This window comes from Rattus norvegicus, chromosome 17 (genome assembly GCF_036323735.1).
Source record: "Rattus norvegicus strain BN/NHsdMcwi chromosome 17, GRCr8, whole genome shotgun sequence".
Classification (NCBI taxonomy): Eukaryota; Metazoa; Chordata; class Mammalia; order Rodentia; family Muridae; genus Rattus; species Rattus norvegicus.
The window spans coordinates 13,581,835-13,607,923 of record NC_086035.1 but is presented as its reverse complement, the minus strand read 5'-3'; the positions used below and the strand labels follow the sequence as shown (position 1 = coordinate 13,607,923).

Genomic DNA, 26,089 nt, shown 5'->3' with positions numbered 1-26,089 from the left:
AACCAAAAAAAAAAAAAACTAGGGGAAAAAATCACCTGAGTTCATTCACCTCACTGAGTTCATTTTCATTCCTGTAGATCTGGATTCTCTTCAGGGCTGACAAACCACCTCTAAAAGCCTGGGGCAGGGAAATGGGATGGAGCTGCCCAGGGCCTTCTTTTCCCGGAGCTACCACAAGGCAGCAGGAAGACCCAGTGTGTTGGCCTGACATTACACCTCCAACAGCGTCTGCTAGATGTATGCACATGTTCAGACACGCCAATACTCAAGGATCACACGAGCCATGGACACAGCTGCCCTCACAGGTGTGCAAGTTCCCAGGAGCCCATTCGGCAGTCGCCATGCTTAGAACACATGCTGTGCGGCAGTAAGGTGGCAATCAACCTGGTAGCACCAGCCCTGCTCCAGGGCATGTCTTGTCCTCAAGTCCTTTCCCACTGCCCTCCTCTGCTGTCAGTACCCAGCATGCAATATTTACAAATATGGCCAGAATGAGGGCTGGACATCCACCGGTACAGCCTGAGCCCAAGGATAAAGCAGAGGCCCTTGCAGAACCTTCTTGGAAGATGCTGCTTCACTCCTGTTACTATGTAACCAGGGGTTTTTAAATTCAAAGCTCCAGGGGGCAGACCCTGGAAGGGCTTTTGTTACTCTTTCCAGAGCCACCAGAGGTGAGCAGAAACTAAAGTGTCACCAGCCCCCTGGAGGGAAACACAATTAACTTCCTAGCTCTTAGCTTCCACATGAAGGTTAGCTGGGGTTCTCCTGGTTGTTGGGCCTGGAGTTTCCATAAGCAGAACCCCTAGCAGCACTTTTCTGGAACAGGACCATCTCTGCCTCTTCCTGGTACCAAGTACGGCCCTAAGCACATGGCCCCAGTACCACCTGGCTCTAACCAACTGCCCAACACTCCAGAACCAAGATGATTTGGTGAAACCCACACAGTCCAGAAAGAGAAAACACAGTATCTGATCGCTCAGCATCCCCGGAGCTCCTAGTTCCTCAGTGCCCACAATTCAGACACATGTGGACCTCTGAACCTATGGGTTCCACATACATTCAGAAAATTTAGTTCTGTGCACATTCAGTCTTCACCCTTTGTCATTGTCCCTATTCCTTACATCCACTGACAGGGCACATCTATCATCTTGGAACTGTGAGACATGTAAAGCTGGCTGATGATCATGAGGATGCTCACCGCTGTGTACAAACACCACGCACTTATAGAAAAACCCCTTGCATCTATGAATTCTGGCCATCTGTGGAGGGTTCTAGAACCCATCCTGTCCCCTTAGTCACAGACGGACAACTGTACACACCCAAGCAAGTCACATAATGGAGGAGTTGGTTTTTATGTCCTTTTCCCCACTTCAGTGTCTGTCTCAAGGCACAGGGCACACACACACACACACACACACACACACACACACACACACACACACTATGCAAGTGAATGTTTGTTCATATAGAAGTCCAAGGTTATGTCGAGAATCATCCTCAATCACCCTCACTGAGGCAAGGTCTCACAATCAAGCCCAGAGCACATCAATACAGCACTCTGCCTAACCAGCTTGCTTTTAGGGATCCGTGTCTCCGCCTTCCATGAGTGGAACTACAGGCAAGTCACCATCCCATTGGGAATTTACATCCTGGGGTCCCAAACCCAGATCCTCACATTTGCACAGCAAGAACTTTAGCCTCCAACTCCCCATTTCTTCAATGTCTCGGTCATTGTTACTTTAACACAAAATGTCTGGATACAACATATATAACTGGGCTGGAGAGATGGTTCAATGGTTAAGAGTGCTGACTCCTCTTCCAGAGGTCTGGAGTTCAATTCCCAGCAACCACATGGTGGCTCACAACCATCTGTAATGAGATCTGATGTGCTCTTCTGGTGTGTCTGAAGACAAATACAGTATACTCATATACATTAAATAAATAAATCTTTAAAAAATATATACATAACTATACTCTGAGGTTAGTCTGAACTATTGAGACTCTGTCTCCACAAACAAAAGCAATGAATTACTTTATGAGAGGAGGAAAGACACAGTTCTTAGAAACCCTTGTCTGCATACGACCGCAGTGGAGGTTAGGCTCTGAACACTGCCAATCTAGCTACCATGAGCTGTCAAGCACCTGGGACAGGGCTGTAGCTCATGCCCTCTGCCATGTCCTCACCTAAGCAGACTGCTGATAGATCCCATGTCACCCACTAGCACAGCCACGCTGATACAAAGTGGCAGCAGACAGCTGCAGAAGGCTGAAGGCAGCCCAAGGCTCAACAGCAGGCACAGAAGCCGCTCTTGGGACAACAGAGGCCACAACAGTGTGTTCAGCCTGCTTGTTCCACAACTCACCACTACTTCAAGTTGGTGCTCGACTGTAGCCTGGGGTCCCTACAGCCCCTGCTTCCCTCTCTGTGACGCCACTTTCCAAATCATCTGTATTTTCAAAAACTTTCCCTCTTTCTCAAAGAGATACTTTATATCCATGTATGCCAGCCATGTTCCCAAGAACCCGCAGACATTAGAAGAAACATCAGATCCACTGGGATTGGAGCCACAGGCTGCCATTTGGATGTTGGGAACAGAACTCCAGTCCTCTACAAGAGCAGTCAGTGAGCTTAATCACAGAGCCATCCCTCCAGACCCAACCTTCTTTCTATTTCTTAAAAGTCATTCTGTCAGAAAGCCCAGCATGACACAGATTTTTTAATCAAATGAAGCAAAATTACTTGCCTGAGGAATTACTAAAAAGAAAGGGGAGGAGGTACTTTTCCCTCACCTAAGATGCTCTAACGATTCAGGGCAGGAACCAAAATCTACATCCTCCATCATCCAAACAGGACAAACGGGGACAATGACAATGTGCCCTACAGAAGGGCTCAGTCAATCATCTTCAACCCCACTTAGCAGAAGCAAAGGACAGGGATGCTGTAGAGGCAGCCTAAGAAGTCTCACCCTCAGGACCTCCCGGACTAACACTCCAGGAAAAGAATTTCACAAAGTCAACACGTTTATTAACCAGACATGAGGCGTAGTACACTGAGGGCTGCTGCTTAGAAAGCCATACTTTGCAATGGTTTTACACACACACACACACACACACACACACACACACACACACACAGAGATTATACTTATATTTACATATGATATATATACATATATATATATATAAATTTTGTGGCTAAGAATCTAATTTACAACCAGATTTAAGGTTTATGTTGTTTTTTTTTTTAAGATTTATTCATTTATTATATATAAGTACACTGTAGCTGTCTTCAGATACACCAGAAGAGGGCACTGGATCTCCTTACAGATGGTTGTGAGCCACCATGTGGTTGCTGGGAATTGAACTCAGGACCTCTGGAAGAGTAGTCGGGTGCTCTTAACCGCTGAGCCATCTCTCCAGCCCTAAAGTTTTCTTCTTCTTTTTTTTTTTTTTCTTTTTTTCGGAGCTGGGGACCGAACCCAGGACCTTGCGGTTGCTAGGCAAGTGCTCTACCACTGAGCACTCCAACCCGGTTTATGTTGTTTTTACAAAAATCATTTTATTGGGGGCAGAGGTGTGCTACCCCTGGCAAATGCAAGCATTGTGGCCGGCGTAAGCACAGCTGTCTTGTTTTCTAAGACAGACTGGGCTCACACTCACTGTGCAGTTGAAGGTGATTGAGAACTCCCTGGTCCTTGTGTCTTCCCCTCCAGAGTCCTGGGATTGCAGATGTGTACCACCCGCCCATTTTACACAGCACTGGGGGGATTAAACCCAGCGCCCTGTGCCTGTTAGGCAAGGACTCCAGCTACTGAGCCTTCTTCTCAGCCCTCTTGGCTAGCTGTTTTAACATCCTTGTTTGAGATGTCGTTAAAAAGACAAGCATCATATTTGTAGGTAACTTTGTTTTTTTGGTTTTTGTTTTGTTTTCTTGTTTTTTTTTTTTTTCCCTTTTCAATCTTAGATCCAGCTTCTAACTCCCAGCCAGATTCTGAAGAATAAGCCTTCCTTCCACGGCCCTATGATTTTCCATCTTCCTCTCCTGCCTCACTCCATTTGGCAGGGTTGTCTGGGCTTTGCACGCAAGCCAACAAGCAGCTTTTACAGAACAGCAATGAATCTGTCCCTTGGACCGGTCACCCGGAGAACCCTCAGAAGAGTGACAAGCTCAACCACTCTCTCGCCTACAAGTTTCCTCTCCGTGTGGAACGAAGCCAATTCAGCAATCCTCTGGGACTGCTCCCAGGTAGCAAGCTGGCCTTTCTGGAGACATGCAGATGCGCAGGATGCGCAGGTCACTGGGGTGCTCGTGTGTTAATTGGCTAGTCCTGGCACCACCTGCTGCCAGGGCTGAAGAGCCTGGGTGCTCGCCTCAACACACCCCACTAGCTAGTCCCTGGAGAGGAGACAGTGGAAACCGACCCCTGGGCATGAGGCAAGGGATGAGTACACTAGTTCTAAAACCCACAACACGTGAACAAATGTCCAACTCCCACCATCCACAAAAGAAAAGGAGTCACCACCACAGACCCCACAGACGCTAACAGAAAAACAACCTTCAAACAACCATAAACGTGAAGTACCTGGTTTAAAAAAAAAAAACCCAAATTCACCCGAGATGATAGACAGCCTCATCAATGATGTAAAAAGGAAATAACTGAAGACGGAATGAAACCCCCCCCCAGAGAAAGACATCGGAAAGGCCCCCAACAATTTGATTGAAAAAGTCTACCATATACACTAAGAAAGAAGTGACTATCAACAATTGTATATAATCTGTTCTAGACAATGGGAAGGGGAAACAACAAGTCTGATGTTACCTTGACAGCAAAACAATCACTTCCGGGGTATTAGCCTCAGAAGCAAAGGAAGACAAGAATAAAATGACTCCACCTATTTGGCTGGCGTGTCTTAAAATTTTATTTGGGGGTGGGGGGGGTGGCTGTGAATGTCACTAGAACAAAATGCTTTGGTATCCTTGGAAATAAATTTATATGGATAAACTGTGATAAAAATCTTGTATCACAAATGGATCTTCTCTAATTAAAAAATGTGCATGTACGTATGTGTGTATGGTATATGCACCTGTGTATGTGTGTACTCATGCCCACAGGTACATGCGTGAGAATACAGGTCAGCATCAGGTGTCTCCCTCTATAGAGGGAGGATTTATTACTGAGGAGGGCTCTCATCTGCCATGGCTCCCGTGCGGAGGTCTCTCCCTTTACTTTCTGGGGCAGAGCCTCTCTGGTTGTTTCTCTCCCACTATGCACTCGAAGCAACCTACCACCAATCCTCCTGTCTCCATAATCATCTGCCATAGAAGTGCTGGGGTTACAGATGTGTGTGTTCTCAGAATGGAACTCAGCCCTTGAGACTTGCACGGCCCACAATTTTACCCACCGAGCCATCTCACCTGTGTCCATATTTATCTACCCATTTATTTTTGTTTCGTTGCTGTCTGTTTTTAGACAGGATCTCTCGTCAGTTGGCTGGATAAATTAGCCAGTGAGGCACCCCTCAAATCTTTCTGTCTCCACAACCAGGCTGCCACACCTGGCTCTTGGGTATCGAGGATTCGAACTCGAGGCCATATGTGCTTATGCAGCCCAAATAGCAAGCTCTGGGTTCAGTAAGTGACCGGGCTTCAAATCATTCCCAGGCCTCCATATGTGCACATGTACCCTCAGACACAGACATACACACACACACACACACACACACACACACGCACATGCACACGCACACACATCTGCACACATGAGCATATACACAAGCATGCTATACCAAAAGAAAAAAATTTACAAAATTGTATATAGATTAAAAAAATCAACTGAAAATTTCATAGACATATATGAAACGGCCAAGTCATAATAAAGAAGAGGCAGTCAAGGGAGTTCAAAACAGTCAAAAAATTTGAAGCAGTTCCTGACGACCCTCTGTAGAGATCATGTGCTCCAGACCAGAGGGCAGAGTCTATGTTTGCTCCATGCATGACTGAGGTCCAAAGGCAATGCAGAGCCTGGATCCTGTAATTACTGGGAAAACAGAGACCTCGGGACAAACCATCCACTCCTTTGGAATTTCAAGGAATCATGCCTTTTACCTCCCAGAGAGAAAGGCAATGGGAATGTGATACAACACATCCTGGGCCCTGGGTGTGCAGCTCACATTCTTGGCCACACAACAGCCCTGTCACCTGAAACGTAATCTTACAGTTTCACTTACCTACTACCATCAATCACAGTCCAAAAATATCCACAGGACTTGTTCTAAGTTTGTAACTGTACAATGTCCTTTGTAGCGCGCACGTGTGCGCACCACACACACACACACATACACACACACACACACACACACACACTCATCACCTTGCCCCATCCTGATGGGCTATGCATCCTCTTGCCCACTGAAGCCACCATGTCTACATTATCCACTCAGCAGCTGTCTCCGTTATCAGCCTGACCACCTGAGCGTCTCAGGGATCGTGCTCCAGTAACCCCTATTCTATTTAATAATGACTCTACAGCACAGGAGAGTGCGTTGTAGGAATTCGGATGTCCAGAGAGAAGCCCCGGGAAGTGCTTCTTTTAAGAGGAAGGGTGTGTATTTTCAACCTAAAGGAAGGAATAAGATATGTGAAGACTGCCCAGATCTACTGGACAGTTATATTTTCTTTTTTTTTTTTTTTTTTTTTGGTTCTTTTTTTCGGAGCTGGGGACCGAACCCAGGGCCTTGCGCTTCCTAGGTAAGCGCTCTACCACTGAGCTAAATCCCCAACCCCGACAGTTATATTTTCAATAGTGTGTGTACGTGCCTGCATATGTGTGCGTGTGTGTGTGTGTGTGTGCGTGCATGTGTGTGCGTGAGAGAGAGAGAGGGAGAGGGAGAGAGAAGAGAGAGGGAGAAAGAAAAAGAGAGAAAGAAAGAGAGAGAGAGAGATTATGAGTTTTAAAACATATGCACCTGTATTAGAGCCCTTTTCAATGAAAGAGTCATCCTCGGTAGCCTATGCAGGCCCAGAAATTACAATCCTCCCATCCATCTTCCTATCTCATCCTCCCATCCATCCTCCCATCCATCCTGCCATCTCACCCTCCCATCCATCCTCCCATCCATCCTCCCATCCATCCTCCCATCCATCCTCCCATCCATCCTCCCATCTCATCCTCCCATCTCACCCTCCCATCCATCCTCCCATCTCACCCTCCCATCTCACCCTCCCATCCATCCTCCCATCCATCCTCCCATCTCACACTCCCATCCATCCTCCCATCCATCCTCCCATCCATCCTCCCATCTCACACTCCCATCCATCCTCCCATCTCACACTCCCATCCATCCTCCCATCCATCCTCCCATCCATCCTCCCATCCATCCTCCCATCCATCCTCCCATCTCACACTCCCATCTCACACTCCCATCCATCCTCCCATCTCATCCTCCCATCTCACACTCCCATTCATCCTCCCATCTCATCCTCCCATCCATCCTCCCATCCATCCTCCCATCCATCCTCCCATCCATCCTCCCATCCATCCTCCCATCTCATCCTCCCATCTCACACTCCCATCCATCCTCCCATCTCATCCTCCCATCTCACACTCCCATTCATCCTCCCATCTCATCCTCCCATCCATCCTCCCATCTCACACTCCCATCCATCCTCCCATCTCATCCTCCCATCCATCCTCCCATCCATCCTCCTATCTCACACTCCCATCCATCCTCCCATCCATCCTCCCATCCATCCTCCCATCTCACACTCCCATCCATCCTCCCATCTCATCCTCCCATCCATCCTCCCATCCATCCTCCCATCCATCCTCCCATCCATCCTCCCATCCATCCTCCCATCCATCCTCCCATCTCACACTCCCATCTCACACTCCCATCCATCCTCCCATCTCATCCTCCCATCTCACACTCCCATTCATCCTCCCATCTCATCCTCCCATCCATCCTCCCATCCATCCTCCCATCTCACACTCCCATCCATCCTCCCATCTCATCCTCCCATCCATCCTCCCATCCATCCTCCCATCTCACACTCCCATCCATCCTCCCATCTCATCCTCCCATCCATCCTCCCATCCATCCTCCCATCTCACACTCCCATCTCACACTCCCATCCATCCTCCCATCCATCCTCCCATCTCACACTCCCATTCATCCTCCCATCTCATCCTCCCATCCATCCTCCCATCCATCCTCCCATCTCACACTCCCATCCATCCTCCCATCTCATCCTCCCATCCATCCTCCCATCCATCCTCCCATCTCACACTCCCATCCATCCTCCCATCTCATCCTCCCATCCATCCTCCCATCTCATCCTCCCATCTCACACTCCCATCTCACACTCCCATCCATCCTCCCATCCATCCTCCCATCCATCCTCCCAAACATCATCCCACCTCACACTCCCATCCATCCTCCCATCTCATCCTCCCATCCATCCTCCCATCTCATCCTCCCATCTCACACTCCCATCTCACACTCCCATTCATCCTCCCATCCATCCTCCCATCTCACACTCCCATCCATCCTCCCATCAGTCCATCCATCCTCCCATCCATCCTCCCACCCATCCTCCCATCCATCCTCCCATCCATCCTCCCATCTCACACTCCCATCCATCCTCCCATCTCATCCTCCCATCCATCCTCCCATCTCACACTCCCATCCATCTTCCCATCTCATCCTCCCATCCATCCTCCCATCCATCCTCCCATCTCACACTCCCATCCATCCTCCCATCTCATCCTCCCATCTCATCCTCCCATCCATCCTCCCATCCATCCTCCCATCCATCCTCCCAAACATCATCCCACCTCACACTCCCATCCATCCTCCCATCCATCCTCCCACCCATCCTCCCATCCATCCTCCCATCCATCCTCCCATCTCATCCTCCCATCCATCCTCCCATCCATCCTCCCATCTCATCCTCCCATCCATCCTCCCATCTCACACTCCCATCCATCCTCCCATCCATCCTCCCATCTCATCCTCCCATCTCACCCTCCCATCCATCCTCCCATCTCACCCTCCCATCTCACACTCCCATCCATCCTCCCATCCATCCTCCCACCCATCCTTCCACCTCACACTCCCTAGTCACTGGTATTGCAGTTGTGGAGCACAGATGAGCTTGTTGTCAAACTGACTGTGCCTGATTCACACTTCAATCTGTTGCAGGTACACATGCACTACAAACAAACAAGCTGTGGGGTACACAGCTAGGTACACCAGTGGATCTTCAGCCACACCCCTGCTGTAAGTGGAGGCACTGTGTCTTGAGCTGCTGCTGACCATGGCTTTAAAAAGAAATGAATGCAGAGACTTTCAGTTACAAACGACAGATCCTAAGGGCGATAAGGGGGCTTAAAGTTTGTGACACATGCGTGAGGTCTGGCGATCGGATCCCCAGAGTTCATGTTAATGCTGGGTAGGCCCAGTTGTAATTCTAGCTTCAGAAGGCACAGATGAGATCCCCAGACAGAGTTTGGTTGAGACACCCTGCTTCAACAGGGAGGTGAAAGAGAATTCTAGAATGATTCCTGAAGCAACCTCGGGCCAGATACTCTTACTCAGGTTCTTCCTGGGTACAGCCCAGAAAAGAGGCGAAGCAAAAACATACATACATACATACATACATACATACATACATACATACATACATACATACAGGAGCTTCATACCCACATCCACAGAATTACTTAGGCTTCTACAGGGATGAGGAAATGGCCTCTGTCCCAATGGCTCCAGCCACATTGGTGTCACATGGGCACGAGGTTCTGTACACAAGAGTCCCCTCCTCCCTGCTACCCTGTGCCTCGCTGGTTTCCAAGAAACCTCACTGCAATGATGTCCGGATGAAACCACAGCTTCTAGACACCTGGTGTCAATAAACCCTGGGGATAAACTCGAAGCCCTAAACATCAGTGCATGTCAGCCCTCAGGAACCTTCGCTTCTACTGCGTGTCTGAGGTTGGGTTGAGAAATCACTTGCGTTTTAATCCAAATAAGAGCATCTGCAAGATTACACAGGCCATGTAAACATCAACAGATCTGCTCCTCCCTACTCCTGGTCTCCAGCTATCTTTCTCTGTAGATAGCAATGCAAGAACCCCGCTGTTTCAAGCTACTGTTCTTTTTTCAAGATCAGACACACTGAAGCTGCCCCTGGAAACCAAGGAGCTTCAGAAACCATGCATGGCCTTCTTAAATGGCTACATCCTAGTCCAGGGCAAAGGTCCAGGCATGTATATGATCAAGCCATGGCCCTCAGGCCTCTCCTGACCCTTGAAGAACAGGAAATGGTGAGACAGGATTGTCCCCTAACTGCCACATACTTGTGGGTAAATCAAGGTGAGAAGCCAAACTGGGGTTAAATCTAGCAAGTCTGGTTTCAAGTCTGAGGTCGCTTCCTGCCTTTCAAAGTACAAGTTGGTAATTCCAAGAACAGCGGCTCTTGCTTCAGGACCTGAGCCTGTGAATGGTTCCATCACACCAACACCGCGCTGTCACTGAGGAAACCCACCGGGTTAAGATCCCCAGTGGCTCTGCCAGATTCTCAGAACCTTCAGGCAGAAGATGGGCTAAGCCACAAACCTAAACCAACTCCAGGCTACCCAGAAAGGCCTGGCTTCCTGAGAAATGGTTAGGTTGGGGATTTACTGGCTTTGCTTCCCCTGACTTGCTCAGCTTGCTCTCTTATAGAACCCAGGACCACCAGCCCAGGGATGGCACCACCCACAACGGGCTAGACCTTCCCCCTTGATCACTAGTTGAGAAAATGCCTTACAGCTGGGTCTCATGGAGGCATTTCCTCGAGGCTCCTTTCTCTGTGATAACTCCAGCTTGACACACAAAACCAGCCAGTACACTCGGGAAGGACGCAGGACATGGGCTGACTCCAGTCTACCAGCAAATGCCTGGTGTTGAGAGCCACCTGTTCACAGTCCTGGTACAGAGCCCCCAAACCTCCCCCTCTCCACTCTGATAGCACTGAGTCCTCCCAGCAAGTCCCCAAGACCAGCTCCTCCCACTCACTGGCTCATTATCATCTAATTACTCTTTCCCCAACTCAGGTCCAAAGGGAAAGGAGACAGAGGAAGCCCCTCCTCCATCAGTCCTGCCACCCTCCTCCATTAGTCCTGCCACCCTCCTCCATCAGTCCTGCCACCCTCCTCCATCAGTCCTGGCACTCTCCCTGCACCTCCCTGCACTCAGCCCTCTGTTCTCCTGGCAGCTCCTCTCCAAGCCTCTTGCAGATGCCAGCACACCAGGCTCTCTGTGTTTCAAGGGGATTATTTATGGTTGGATGAACTCGCCAGTATAAAGGTCAGATAAGAGCATGCCAGGGAGCAAGAGGCTAACTTCAGCAGCTCACAACAGGAGGAAAGACCGCAACTTACAGAAACATTTTTCCCCGGCAAAAGGAAACAGAACAGCTCAGCTCAGTGCCTCTCTGCTAAAGGGTGTGTGTAGCCCTGGCATGCTGGTCAGAAAAATGAAGCCGTGTCTGGAGAAGGACAAAAGGATTCACTTAAAGTGGCAGTGAAGGAGTTACTCATTACCAGAGGCAGTTATTGGCCCCTGAACGTAACAGCAGCTGCTAGACAGGCATGAAGCACCAGGGAAATGAACGGTCAGGCATAAGGCTCAGCCTACAAGAGCTCCAGTGGGTGAACCCACCAAGCAGCCAGCCAGCAACCTTCCTCTATGCCTTGCCGGCCCCAGGTGACTTATGGGGATGAATATCGAGCTCTACCTGCCAGGCTTCCTGAGCAGGCCAACTTCCTGTTCTTGTCTTATTTGATTAAACTCCCTACATGACCTGGGCAGGACATCTACCTGTACCTTACAGCCTGCCCAAGCCACCATGACTCTGGATCCCTTTGGAATAGAACTTGCCTATGTAGGGAAGTTCCCACGAGCAGAGAGGACAATGCCCCAGGAGAGGAAATGGCTGGAAACTATCTGGGAATATCCACAGAATGTGGCTGGGACAGCCAGTGTGACCAGGGACAAGACAGCTGAACAGCTGACTCCCAGAGGAACTCAGACACAATCTGCGGTATCACGATGAATGCCCCTGCATCTTCTATCACTCCAGGTAGGCGAGCGGCGCCAGAGAACAGCAAGGGTGGATTTTTAGCTCTGGGCCAAGAACAGACTTCTAGAAAATGAACTCATCGAGCCTCCTAATGAACAGAGTCTGCTAAATGTAGGCGGGAGTCCAGAGTGTAGACTTTGGTTTCTGCACACATGCATGCATATGCACACACTGGCCCACAAACACGCACACGTGTGTGCACACGTGGGAGCCGGTGTCCACACACATACACACTGAATGATGCACAAGCATGTACACTCACGCTCACAAACACACACAGGCACAGGAATACCCACCCCACCACAGAAGCTACTTCGGGAGGCTCTGCCATTCCCAGGAGCCACCCCATATCGTGGCTAAGCCAACATCCCTCAGCAGTGCCTGAAGAGCAAAATGCACCAAGAAAAACAGCCAGGGAAGTAGCAGATTGGACAGACACCCACCAAGAGCCAACAGATGCGGGGTGCGCGCAACACGTCCTCTGAAGGCTGGGTGCTGCCGTCCAGTGTGACACAGGACCTATGTAAGCTGCAGAAACCACCACAGCAGGAGCAGGAATCTGGGGACACGTGTGTGCATGTGCGTCAGTCAGGAGCAGGCACACGCCTGAAAATGGTAGCAGAAAGGGGGGAAAATGTCAGAAAAGCAAGCTGTTCGTGGCAAGGACCCAGATCAGAGAGGAAGCTCTTTGCTTTCTTTCTCCCTTTTCTAAACACTAAAAAACACCATAAAAATAAAGGAAAGGTGACTCAATGCCTCTTGCTTCCTGTTCACACTGGATTCCACGAGGACTCTGCAGAGACACCCCCCCTCCCATCAACAGAGAGAAAAGCCAACCTCGGTTTTTATATATATATTTTATTTTTGTTTCCACGGTTTTCCACTCCGACAAGAGGAGCTACGGTTTCCATTTTCCTGCAGATAAAACTCCGCTGGAAAGAATCCCAAAGCCCGTGCTAGGCCCTGTTCCCACGTCCCAGGTCACCCACCTGAAGTCCAGCCCAAGAAAGGCCCACGATCACGAGTGAGTGTGACCTTACCAAAAGATCTTTACCAAAAGACCTTTGTGCCTCTGTGAAATATCTCAAAGTGGGACATTTGGGTGGGTCTTAAGTGTCCTTATTATATCCAAAAAAAAAAGACACAGAAAAGGTGACCATACGATAAGGCAAAGAAGGCAGCGATACCTGAGGCCGTGCGACAATGGCAGAGAGGACAGTTCTATGCCCTGCTCACACCTTACCCTTATAACAGCAATGACCGATCATCTGACCCTTCAGTTGGGAGTGTTCTGTCAGGGTGGTCACAGGAGACTCTTAAAGGAAACGGACCACTCACTGCCTTTGAGGTCAGTGTCCACACGCAGCACGATGTGAAAATTAGCCACCTTCCCTGCAGCCTGCAGAGCGTCTTCTGTGTGCTCACACGCCATACCTCCTGCCCAGCATCTGTGCACAGCACCTCCCTCTCCCTCTCCCCAGGGAGCCGCTGCCTCTACCCTGGTCTCAGTCACGAAGGCCTACAAGTGACTGAGACATGTCACTACACTCGGCCCTCTGTGACGAGAGCACAAACAGCTCATTTCTGCTTCAGACCCCAAGAGCCCCCATGTGAGATGGTTAGTGTGGTCCGCTTGACCAAACAGAGGACACAGACGTCTGTGTGCGACTGTGGGGGAGCATTTGATTACACTAGATAAATGAATAAGACCATCTTAATGGGGCTAGGAGTGCGCCCCTGGACTGTCTAAAACGGAGACAGTGAGCTGAGCACTAACAAGCATTCATCACTCTCTGTTCTGATTGTGGCTATGATGTCACCAGCTGTTTGAAGCACCCCTCATCCCAAATGTATCACCATAACGAACTCTACCTTGAAATGTAAGCTAAAATAAACCCATTCAAGTTGCTTTTTAAAAAGAAGATTTATGGGCTGGGGATTTAGCTCAGTGGTAGAGCGCTTGCCTAGCAAACGCAAGGCCATGGTTTCCTCAGCTCTGAAAAAAAAAGAAAAAAAAAAAAAGAAAGAAAAGGAAAAAGAAAGAAAGAAAAAAGATTTATTTTACTTATGAGTACACCGTAGCTGTCTTCAGACATACCAGAAGAGGGCCTCAGATCCCTTTACAGATGGTTGTGAGCCACCATGTGGTTGCTGGGAATTGAACTCAGGAGAGGAGAGGCTGAGGACCGGCCACACCCAGACACTTCAGGTAGAGGTTAACCATAAGGACAAGGTCTTGACTATGAAATCTGCCCTTCACGTCAGCTCTGAACAAGCAGTGGGCTGGAGAGATGGCTCGGTTGGTAAACCGCTTGAAGCTCAAGCATGAGGGCCTAGTCCAGGTGTCCCAGCACCATGTGAAAAGCCAGATGCGGTGCCCGTAACCCCCACTGTGCCTGAAAGACAGGCTCCCCCCAGCATCGCAGCTCACCTCTGTGAGGATGTATCCCTTCCACTTAGTACCCAGAGGAAAAGCCACTGCAAACGCCTAGTGTGACACAGAGCCACGCTCTGTGTCCTGAGGCAACAAAGAGGTCCTCAGCCCACTGCATAGGGGGAGGATGACACCAGTGAGCACAGCGCACCAGGCTGGTGAATTGAAAGCCTCTTTTCTTCCATCTTTAGCAGCGATAACGTAAGCGTGAGAAAAACGCTTCAGAATAGTCCAGACGCAAATGATGCTGGCAGAAACACCCTAGTGATACCACAGTTACTCAGAGATGGGGTCTCCGCTGGCTCTCCCCTGAAATAGTGGAGAGCATACACCCAAGCCCTCTGTGCACCATCATTCCTCCCCTCACGTGTGTGTATGTGTTTGTGCATATGTGTATGTGTGTGTGCAAGCACGTGCATGTGCGTGTACCAGGGAGAAAGAGGATTTAAAGGTCAACTCAGGTGTCCTTCCTCAGTCTCCTCCATCTTTTAATTAATTAAAAAAATTATTCTGCCTTTTGTTTGTTATTTGTGACGAGGAAATGGTTCAGAAGTCAGTTCTCTCCTCCCACCATGTGGGTTCTAGAGATGGAACGCAGGTCCCTGGGCCTGGTAATTAAGTACCTTTACCAGCTAAGCCATCACAATGGCCAGATCCTTCAGACTGTGTTTTGAGACAAAGTTTCTCACTGGGAGCTGGGACTCGTCTACTAGGCTAGGCACCTGGCCAGCGAGCACCAGGGCCACCAGCATCCATGGCTCCTCCAGGGTATCTTACTATGTAGGTTCTAGAGATCACACTCAAGTCTTCTGGTTCACACTGAGTACCTCCCCAGCCGGAGTCCCCCGCCATTTCCACAGTGAGATGTCTGGGCTGCGCCTTCCAAGCTCTCTGCAGAAATGACTCTGCTCATTTGACACAACAGTCTCTTCCGGCTGAAATAAAATCCACGTCCGCTGCCCCACGGAGTCACGAGCTGTTACTTTGTATAATCTGTGTTACTTTGTATATAAACGAGAATCTGTGACTCCCCACAGGGTCTTCCGAGATGGGTATCTACTTTAAAGATTGACTCTGGCCACCTCCCTGGTTGGGCCCAGCTGTGGGGAAAGCAAGCCAGGCTGACAGCGCCCTGGGGATAGATGATCTTTTCCTTGCCAGACATGACAGACAAGCTAGGGGCTCACAGAAGCGGGAGGAGGGAGCTGGTGATTTCTCCAGATTCCACACTTGAAACCCAAGCCGCTGGCTGCCCTCTGCCTTCAAACACAAGCAGAGATCCAATTCCGCCTGCTCAGAGCTCTGGCGTGACCCAGTTTCTGGAGCCTGATCCAAGCACAAGTCTGCAACAGCTCCCATTCTGCTGCAAGCTCTGGGTGTCTGAAGAACCCGAGGGCCTAAGGATAAGCCAGATGTGGAGAAAACCAGGTGAAGGAGCTTGGTCATTGTCGTGGTTTAAGTATGCTTGGCCAAGGGAGTGGCACAATTTAGAGGTGTGGCCTTGTTGGAGTAGGTGTGTCACTGTAGGTGTGGGTTTTAAGACCCTCATCCTAACTGTCTGAAAGTCAGTCTTCCACTAGCAGCCTTCAGATGATGATGTAGAACTCTGCCAGCACCATGCCTGTCTGGATGCTGCCATGCTCCCGCCTTGATGACAATGGACTGAACCTTTGAGCCTGATTAAAGGACGGAACTCAATTAAATATTATCCTTACAAGACGTGCCTTGGTCATGGTGTCTGTTCACAGCAGTTAACCCCTAACTAAGACAGTCATAGTGAGATACCATAGAAATCAGAGACCTGTCCCCAGGGGATGCATGCTAACTCCATGCAGGACCTGTCCACATGCCACACTGAGGCAGTGTTTTTCAACACAGGATGAAAACTTTTTTTTTAAGTAAAATGCAATGGAGGGGTCTGGGGAAGCGGTTGGGAACGTGCTTGCTTTGTAAACACAAGGACCTAAGTGCCATCCCCAGAACCCATGTCACAAAAATCTGGGCACGGTGTCATGTGCTTGTAAACCTAGCACTGGGGAGGTGTACCCAGATGGACCCCTCAGGCTTGCTGGCCGGTCAATCTGGTCTAATCTTGTGCATAGGGCCTGAGCATCCTAGTGAAAACCTCAGTCTCTCTCCCTCCTGGCTGAGGGACCCCAAGCGTAAGGTCTTTTGCTGTAAAGGGTGGGGCAGAGCTAGGCCAGGTTGAGGGGTACAGTGGGGATCCCATAGAATGGGCAAAAAGCCCTGGGCATGTGACACACAAAAGCCATCATGAACCACAGGACCATTCTTACCTAATGCCCACTTCTGATCCTACACTTACAAGTCAGGGCTCAGAAACAGTCTTTTTAAAAAGAAATTATGTATGTATGTATGTATGTATGTATGTATGCATGCATGCATGTATGTATATATTTGTGTGTGTGCATGCACAAGTGTGTACACACACATGCAAGCACATGCATGAGCTCCGGTATTGTGTGCTCCACAATGACCATGTGGAGGTCAAGGGATGTCAGGAGTCAATTCTCTATCCACCTTGGGGTCCAGGGATGGAACTCGGGTCATCACATCTGCATGGCAAGGGCATTTACACTGAGCTATCCCGCTGGCCCTTTCTACACATGGATCCGATCACCTCCGTTACTGCTAAGGTAAGTGTAGGAGTGGCAACACGCCTCAGTCCATGCCACAAACTGTCAGCTGTGCTCACCTGACACCCTGGAAACCTCTGTAAGGACAGAAAACCAGCCATGGCTGCCAGCATTACGGTAGGATCTGACTTCAAACATGCCCAAGAAGGCATGGAATTCTGGGACTCAGGTGATGATTCCATGCCGGTAAGCATTTACTGAAACTCCCAGAATGGAACTTTCACAGGGTGGAAGGTACTATACTTAGGTTTTACCACAATAAATCATCTAAATGATCAGAACCAAACCTAGCAGAAACAGGCAATCTTAGGAGCAAGAAATCAATTTCATTATTAAAAGCCTCACCAAGAAGAAAACCTCAGACTCTGGTGGCTTCGCTGTTACTACATCGATACTTTGAAGAGGAAAAAAAAACTATATTGAGACCACAAAAACATTTGCCCCATAAAGAATGCTACAAATCTTAAACCCAGCAATATAGAACTCTCTCTTAACTGTGGTTCTGGTTCCACAGTTTCAGTTATGCACACAATAAGAGTCTAGAAATAGAAAATGGAAAATTCCAGAATAAATGGCTCATCACCACTATATGGTAGACTGCTCTTGGAGCAGAGGCCGAATTCCTTTGTGCAGCGTATCCACACTGTATACAGCATCCTCCTGCTGGCCCCTTTGCAGTTGCTTCTGCTATCGACTAACTACTACCGCTGCCCATGCCTTTACTCAGGAATGGTCCTCACCAGCAGGGATGTGCCAAAACTCACGGCCATCCCCCTGCCTCAGTTTCTTGGATGCTGCGGTTACAGGTGTGGTCTGCATCCAACGGAGAGTGTTCCTTTTACATGAAAAGTACAATAAGCCACCTCGAGAAAGGCAAGGATCACGTTCTCGTAACTGTCAATTCGGCGCGGTGCTAAGATTGGGTAGGTTCTATTATTAATTTTGTTAATCTCTGCACCTAATGTAGGAAACCTTCTTCACAGTTATGTACATTAAAAAGTAGACTTATAGACATGTACTACGATAATTCCAGACACTTATGGAATCCTAAAATTGTATATAGGGATACTACAATATCTAAAAAAGAGTAGGTAATCCAAATACCAGGCCTGTAACTCGAGCCACTTGGGAGGGTCAAAGGCTCAAAACCAACAGTTCAAGCAACGTAGGAAGACCCTGTCTCTAAAGAAATGACTAGAAAGAAGGCCAGACATTAGGGTGATGTTATAATGCCTGCCAAGCAGGTAGAAGTTCCTAGGTTCAAACTCAGGACAGACTGACCCATGGGTGAGTCTGTAAAAATTTGTCTTGATTACTAATTGACATGAGAGGGCCTGCGGACAGCAGCATTTCCTCCGTAGGTGGTCCTGGGCTGCATATAACTGAGCACACCCGCACACCGGCACACCGGCACACCAGCTGCTGCTTCAGTTCCTCCCCTGACTCTTCCTCCAAAAGACTATAACCTGGAAGTGGAAGCCAAACAATCCCTGACCTCCCCAAGGAGGCTGAGGGTCATGTGACACCAATACACTTCAACGCTAACAGCTCAGCCTACAACATCCCACTAACGCCATACTTAACAATAAATGAAATGTCCACCTGAGTCCTCCCTGAAGGTTCCAGACAGCAACATACAAGGTACAGGGGCAGGGGTGGAGGGGAATGGCCAGTGGTTAAGGACCACCTGCAGAGAGGCCCTGGATTCCCAGGCAGCTCACGACCACCTGTAACTGCAGGCCTAGGGGTTCCAATGTGCTCCCTTGGCCTCTGAGGGACTGAGAGGAGGGAAAACACACATTAACATCACGTCGAGAAGCAATAAACTGAAGTCAGGCAGAGGTGTACACATATAACCCTGGCGTTCAGGGGATAGAGACAGCAGGACCAGGAGCTCTCAGTCATCCTCAGCTACCAAGTGAGTTCAAAGCCAGCTTGGGCTACACGAGAGCCTTCCATAATAAGAAAAAACAAATTAGTGAGTTGGACTTGAAAGTATAAGATGGGGTTGGGGATTTGGCTCAGTGGTAGAGTGCTTGCCTAGCAAGCGCAAGGCCCTGGGTTTGGTCCCTAGCTCCGAAAAAAAAAAAGAAAGTATAAGACAACAACAACAACAAAAACATCCGCCCTTTGAAAGATATCGCTAGTAAAATAAAAACGCAAAGATGGGGAAACACTTACAATACAAATACCTGACAAATGAGACAAATGGATCAGTTTAAATCTCAGCACTCAGATGTCTGTGGGTTCGAGGCCAGCCTGGTCTATAGAGTGAGTTCCAGGACAGCCGGGGCTACACAGAGAAAGTGGGCCTCAAAAAACAAACAAACAAAAAAGTGAACGATAAAGCTAAGCAGATACTCTCAAAGGAAGGAAACACGGGTATTAAGGGGAGACTCACAACTAGAATCTGCCCCCATTCCTTACTGTAACATCCCACTAGAGTAACTTAGAGTTAGATTGACAACAGTAAGTGTTAGCAAGCCAAGTAAACACATGGAAATGGCTGTATCTCCTGTCACACAACTGTCACTAAAAATGCTACCAGATTCTTCAAAAAAGCCACACACGAGCACACACAGACACACACCACAAAACCCTGAGATTCCTCCCCTAAGGAAGTGTCCCAGACTATAGGAAAAAATACACAACCCCAGTAGGATTCGTCTAAGAATGCCCAGGGTACTTCTGTATATTATTACTGTGGCCAAATATACTTAGGGAGCTGGAGAGGTGGCTTTAGCGGGTAAGAGTGCTTGCTCCGCAAATCTGAGAGGCCTGGACCTTGAAATGGGAAAAGCTGGGCACCGCTACAGGCCCCTGTAACCCTGGTTTGAGGGTTGTAGACAGGGGAATCCTGAGAACTTGCTGTTCAGCCAGCTAACCAAAATGGTGGGCTTCTGGTTTAGTGACAGACTCGGTCTCAAGGCAAGAATGCAAAGAGAAACACAGGAAAGCATCCTCTCCTGGCTTCCACAGAAGCATGCAGAGGGGCATACACCATGCACTGCGCACGCGCGCGCGCACACACACACACACACACACACACACGCACACACACACACACACACTCACTGGCATACACACACCCCTTATCCTGAATGCATCACGATATTATACAACCATCATTAGCTGACACGTTTTATCACCCAGCATACAGAATTGGGGTGGAGGTCGGGGTTGGGGAGGGCAACAATCCACTGCACTAAAAAACAAAGGAGAACTAGAAGCCCCATAAAATAAAGCAGTCACATCCCTTCCCTCTCCGGACCCCGGGTGACTGAGGAAGTTTCTGGTCCTGTGGCTGGGCCTGTACTGACGTTTTGTAAACAAGAATCTTGAGTCACATTGTCTTCTTAGCTGTGACTACTTTTACTTAGCCCAGTATTTCAAGGTTCTTCTGTATTGTAACATGTATCAGTGTTCCTTTCTACATGTATCAGTGTTCCAGTCCTTTCTATGGCTGACTAATATTCCATGGGTACACATAGCACATCTGGCTTGCCCACTTCATCCTCTGATGGACAGGCGAGCTGTTTCCACATCTGCTACCGTGGGTACGGTGCTATAAACTGTACAGAGCTTTCGTCTAGTCCCCACATCTGATTCTTTTAAGTAGGAGCATCAAGTGAAATTGCTGGATCACAAGGAATTTGGATCTGCGTTTAACTTTCCGAGACACTTCCAGACTGTTTCTCTAAACACCATCTTACCTGACCCCCAACCACACCCCAGTCTTCCACTTTCTCCAAGTCCTCACCAGCAGGGGCTCTCTCCCAACCCTTTTTTATCAAAGCCACTCTAATGCAGTGGGAGATGGCTTGTATCCCACAGGGGTCTTGACTTGTAGCTTTCTGTGACTAATGACACCACTGTTTGTCTATGTGCTTCTCTTCGAAGGTTATCTGCCCTTCTGTTATAAAGTTTTAACCCCTTAGCAGGACACAATCCAAACATCTACCAAGAGATGAGCAAACTAACCACAGTACAGCCCCCTTCAGCATTAAAGTCCCACGCACTAACACTCAAGAGTCACATGGGCCTCCGGAGGCCCTGTGCAGAGGTAAATCGGGATCAACAGAGCAGCACGGACTGCCTCTTTTGCTCTCTGAAGGTTCGGTTTCCAGTCAATTACAGTCCAAAAATACTGAATAGAAAATGCCAGAAATAAATAATTCATAAGGTTTAAATTACACACAATTCCACCCCACCGGCGCTGTCAGCCTTCCTTTTCTCCAGAGTATCCACACAGTGTATCCCACTTGCCTCCTGGTTACTAACAGTCATCCGTTCCCAGGTCAACTCCATACCACAGGACTACTGAGCTACCCCTTACTTTAGTTAAAAATGGCTCCAAACGCCACAGTAAGGACGTTGGCAATGCAATGGGGCGATGCTTCCACACAACAAGCTGCACTACAATTTGCACGCATGAACGCACTTTCACTAACTTATACAAACACACACACACACTCACACACACTCACACACACACTCACACACACACACACCTCATTCACAGGCTTCTACTTCTACCCTGTCCACCTGATACCCCCACACAACTATCGCAGACTTCCACACTGACTCCGTGACTTACTCCCACGTATCTGTACATACATGTTTGTATGACATGAAGACAGTCAGGCCCCACGCCCACATTCCCACTAACTTCAGCACACTGCTTTAGGCTCTTAGAGGGCTGTGTCCCCTAGTAAGGAGGTGTCTGATCCTAGTCCATGAGATTCCCCACCACCACCACTGCCTACTCAACATACGGGCAGCATCCTCGAAGACACAACTGTGCAGTCTGCATACACATAGGAGACCGCTTCCACTCGTAAGTGCCCACTTGTGTGTAAACCGGACCACACTGCACCGAAGGAGGAAGTTTCAAGTAAACCCTTACTCAGCTGCTGCTTCAGGTAAGCAATCGGAATGGCCCTCGACTGTTAGCTTTTAATTATGGAGTGCTTTCAATGGTACACAACAGACACCAGCAAAGAGGGACGAGCACAGAGACGCTCACCCAGACCACTCCCCGATCTGACACAGATTCCCAAGCACCCTTTAGTGTCCTGTGCATTCACGGTAACAACCACCACATGGTGGTCGTAAAGAGGGCCCTCGTACCACTGTTCATATAGCAAATGTCTGTCTCACAGCCTAGCTCTGGCAGAGACTCCTGTTAGAGGCGTTGGGGATGCCTGCCATCTCCGAGCGCCTCCTAGAAGCCATTCAGAGAAAACATGCAACCTGGGTTCTCATGGGCAGTATGTGAGAGTTTAAACCAAATTATAAGCCCCACACACACAAGAAGTAGGGTGGGGCTACTGTCCAGGCCAGGGTCGGCAACAGATGTGCCATGGTGTGGCATCCCAGGTAAGTGCATAAGGGACTCAGGGAGGAGCACAGGTGGGAAGCAAGTGCCCAAGAGCAAAACTGCCACACCTGGCTCTTCCTCCAAATCCTCGGTGTCTGTTGTCGGGGAGGCCCAGCAGCTCAGCCCTCGACAGACAAGGTAATTCCTATCTCTTAACAAATTGTCACTCCTTTCTACATTTCCTCCAGTAACCCCTTGACAGCCCAGGTTAACCCATACCTCCTAAGAGACTGCCACTTCTTTCTGAATGTCCTCCAGGCAAGAAAACTGCCCTGTGGTCCATGTGTGTAAGACCTCATCTCACCAGCCTAGCTCTGGGGCCACACCCTGAGTCACCCAGGGACAGCCACGTCTTCAAATGAGATTGCAGAGATGGGCTGCTCATACTGCAGCTGCCAAGCTTGGGGTGGCTCTTAGCCAAGAGAACCAAAAGGACCCTCCCCCTCAGCCTGGGTAAATCTCACCGGTACCTCTCACCAGTACCTCTCACCATCTAGTGGTCCTTCTGGGATTGTCACCATTGGAGAGAAGTAAACTGGGTATACCGGCCCACACCTGTAATTCCAGCCTTCAGGCGGCTGATATAGGAAGTCAGAGAGCAACCTGGTATACACAGCAAGACCCCATCTGAGGGAGGGAGGGAGGGAAGGAGGGAGGGAGGGAGGGAGGGAGGGGGATCTGTCCCCTGCTGGCAACATCTAGCAGGTGCTTTTCACCAAGACCACCTTGGCATGGGCATAGCTTATGCTATGGCTCTCTGGGAGCTGGGAGCCAAGGGAACAGGGAGCCTGAGAGAATCAGAGGAGGACCTTTTTCAAGTCCTCTAAACCCAGCAAATTCTAAACAGGAGGGAACAGTTTGCTTTAAACGACTACAACGAGGAAATCGCAAATTCTCTTCTAGGATATTGCAGTTAACCCAGGTATAGTGAGGAGGCCCTGGAGGGCCCGGCTCAAGCCCAGGATCTCTGACTCTAGGCTCACCCCAAACATAATCGAATCAAGATAAAGGGAACTGTCCCCCCTCCTCAGCCTTCCTAGCCCTCCCGGGCAGGCTTCCTTCAGAAGCACCTCAAATGGCTAAAGAAAACCATTGATCTTTGAGATGCATTATTGATTGTGCTGTCCATTAGCACACATTCCCATAGCACTGGCCCACCACACACCATGCCTGGGGTGGGGAAGGCCTCCTTGGACACCATCCATAAAGGCCAACCTAGAGGAGCAACTGTCCACAAGTGGATGATGTCACCAGACACACCACCCTGGCCCCAGACCCACTGGATCACTAAGGCGGCATGGTCCATACCATGAGCCTCAACCCTCAGTCCAGGGCAGACAACCACTTTCCAAAACTCCAGCCACTGGGGAGGAGTCTCTGTAAGGCAGAGTGTGAGACAGCCAGAAGTCATTGGAGTCTGTAGACAGAGGGACTTCGTGGCTCCATCTCAGAGGACAGACAGACTTAAACAAGCTCATCATCGGAAGGCAGCCTCTGACTCTTGCTCTGGCTCCAGATCTCACATCAGGCAAAAATGGCGGAGCCACAACTGGTACAGACCACGTGTTTTAATTTTTTTTGGTTTACTTGCTGTGTGGACCAGCCACCTGAGTCTTAAGGTCAGGGAGGACAAGCTCTGCCCATACCGACATCCCCACTCACCATGCTATCCATTCTGCTTCTCAACAGACCATCGCTCTGACGTGATGAACACAGACAGCAACGGTCAAAATGACAATCAGGCTATTATAACCGCTACCGGGATCTACCCCCACCTCTGTTCAAGGCTGCCTGCTTCTGGGACACTGTAAACATTCCCAAACAACCCTGCCTGGGCAGCCAAGAGACAAGCCGGACGCCAGGGGCGCATATGAAGTGACAGGCCGCTGGTGTCACTTCACCCTCCTGGGATGAAAACTTCCGTTCGGTAGCGCCTGGTAGACCTACAGCAGGGTCAGATGGCTGGCTACAGGCCCTGAGTCCAGTGAGAGGTTGGCCACCCACGGGCCTGGGCTGTGCTCAACACAGTGAGGGTTTGCAAAACAAAAGCAGGGCAAGTTCATTGTGGCAAATGCCCCCCAATGTAGGGGCAGGCCTTACACCACATGCTTCATTTGAAGCAAGACTCCACATTCGCCCACAGAGAGACGAAACGGAACAGAAAGAGAGGACGGAGCTACGTGCTCAGCTCTGTTTTGGTTTTTGGTTGTTTTTTTCTCCCAAGCCATAACTGGCTGAGCCCCAACAGAACCAGCCCCCTGCAAATCATCGGGCGCCAGCAACAGGTGCAGCTCCAGCTAAAGCTTGTGGTTCCGGGCGGTTCTAGAATAACGCAGCCCGAATCTTCCAGGAAGCCACGGCCTTGAAGCGCCCACTGCCCGGCCGTGGCGACCTTACCGCGGCCGCCCCTCGAGCCGCACCTGTCTAAGTGCACCGCGCCACATCCGGTGCACCCGAGCCAAGGCCTGGGAGACCGAAATAGAAGCCGGTTAGGCCGGGGCTGGGAGCCTGGCAAGGGGCACCGGGCCTGACCTGGCGGGCGCGGCCCAAGAAGCCAGCACCCCGGGGTCCCAGCGCGCAGGGCCTGGCCAGCAAAGTCGCGATCCGCTACGGGTCCCGCGTCCCTGCTCCAGCCACCTGCCTGCCAGGGCCGGGCGGGAGCTAGGAAGGGGAGGCCCGGGAGGGATCCGGGCTGGGGTGGAACTGCAGAGAGGGTCTGGGAAACGTGGTGGAAATGGAGAAGGGGGCTGAGGGATCCGAGTTGGACTCAGAAAGGATCCGAAGGATCCCGGTGCAAATGCAGAGGGAGTCTGGGGGCATCCAGGTGGGAATGCAGACCGGGTCCTAGCGGTGTGGGAGGATCTGGGGAGGAAGCTCGGAGAGGGATCCTGGGAGCCCCGATAGGGTCACAGGAGAGGCTCCCACAGGGTCCCTGGGTTTGCCGCGGGGGCTCGCCGCGGCCCGCGCACCTGCCCAGCCCCGCGCGCGCTCCTCCCGCGCCGGCCCAGTCGCTTACCTGGAGCGTGCGTCCGACTCGCGGCGGCTCTCGGCGGGGACCGGCCAGGCCAGCTCCGCGCCAAGAATGGCGGCGGCGTTGGTGGCAGCGACGACAGAGGCGGACGGCGCCAGGAGGTTGAGCCGGGGAGGCCGGGAGACGCGGAGATGCTGCGGCGCGACAGGGCGCGGAGGCCGGCGTGGGGAAGGAGGGCGCGGGGCGAGCGCACAGGCCCCACCCCCTCTCCCTCCCTTCCCGCCTCCTCCCCTCCCCCTCCCGTCTCTTCCCTCCCTTCGCCCCTCCCCCTTCCTCCTCCTCCCTCCTCTCACCCCCAACCTCTCTCCCTTCTTCCCTGCCCTCCCGCGCCCCGCCTGTCTTCACCTACCCTAGTTTTTTTCCTCTGCTCCCCTCTGTTCCCTCTCTCCCTCCCTATCTACCTTCCACCACGTCTTCCTCTTTCCCCCAACTCCCTCGTCCTCCTTTTCTCCTCTTTTCTCTC

General features: G+C 50.2%; 1 protein-coding gene across 8 annotated transcripts in view; it reads right to left on the bottom strand.

Annotated features, from left to right (window-relative positions):
• The window catches only part of Sema4d (semaphorin 4D), a 106,805-nt gene extending 80,966 nt beyond the window's left edge, over positions 1-25,839 (bottom strand). For 6 of the 8 annotated variants that reach the window (XM_039095647.2, XM_039095648.2, XM_063276352.1 and 3 more), the window contains exon 1: positions 25,612-25,834. The gene's annotated coding sequence lies outside the window, so the exon portion shown is untranslated. Of the gene's footprint in view, positions 1-25,611 lie in introns of all 8 variants that reach the window. The other 2 variants (XM_039095650.2, XM_039095652.2) reach the window with 2 other exon arrangements.
• Between the last annotated feature and the right edge of the window lie 250 nt (positions 25,840-26,089).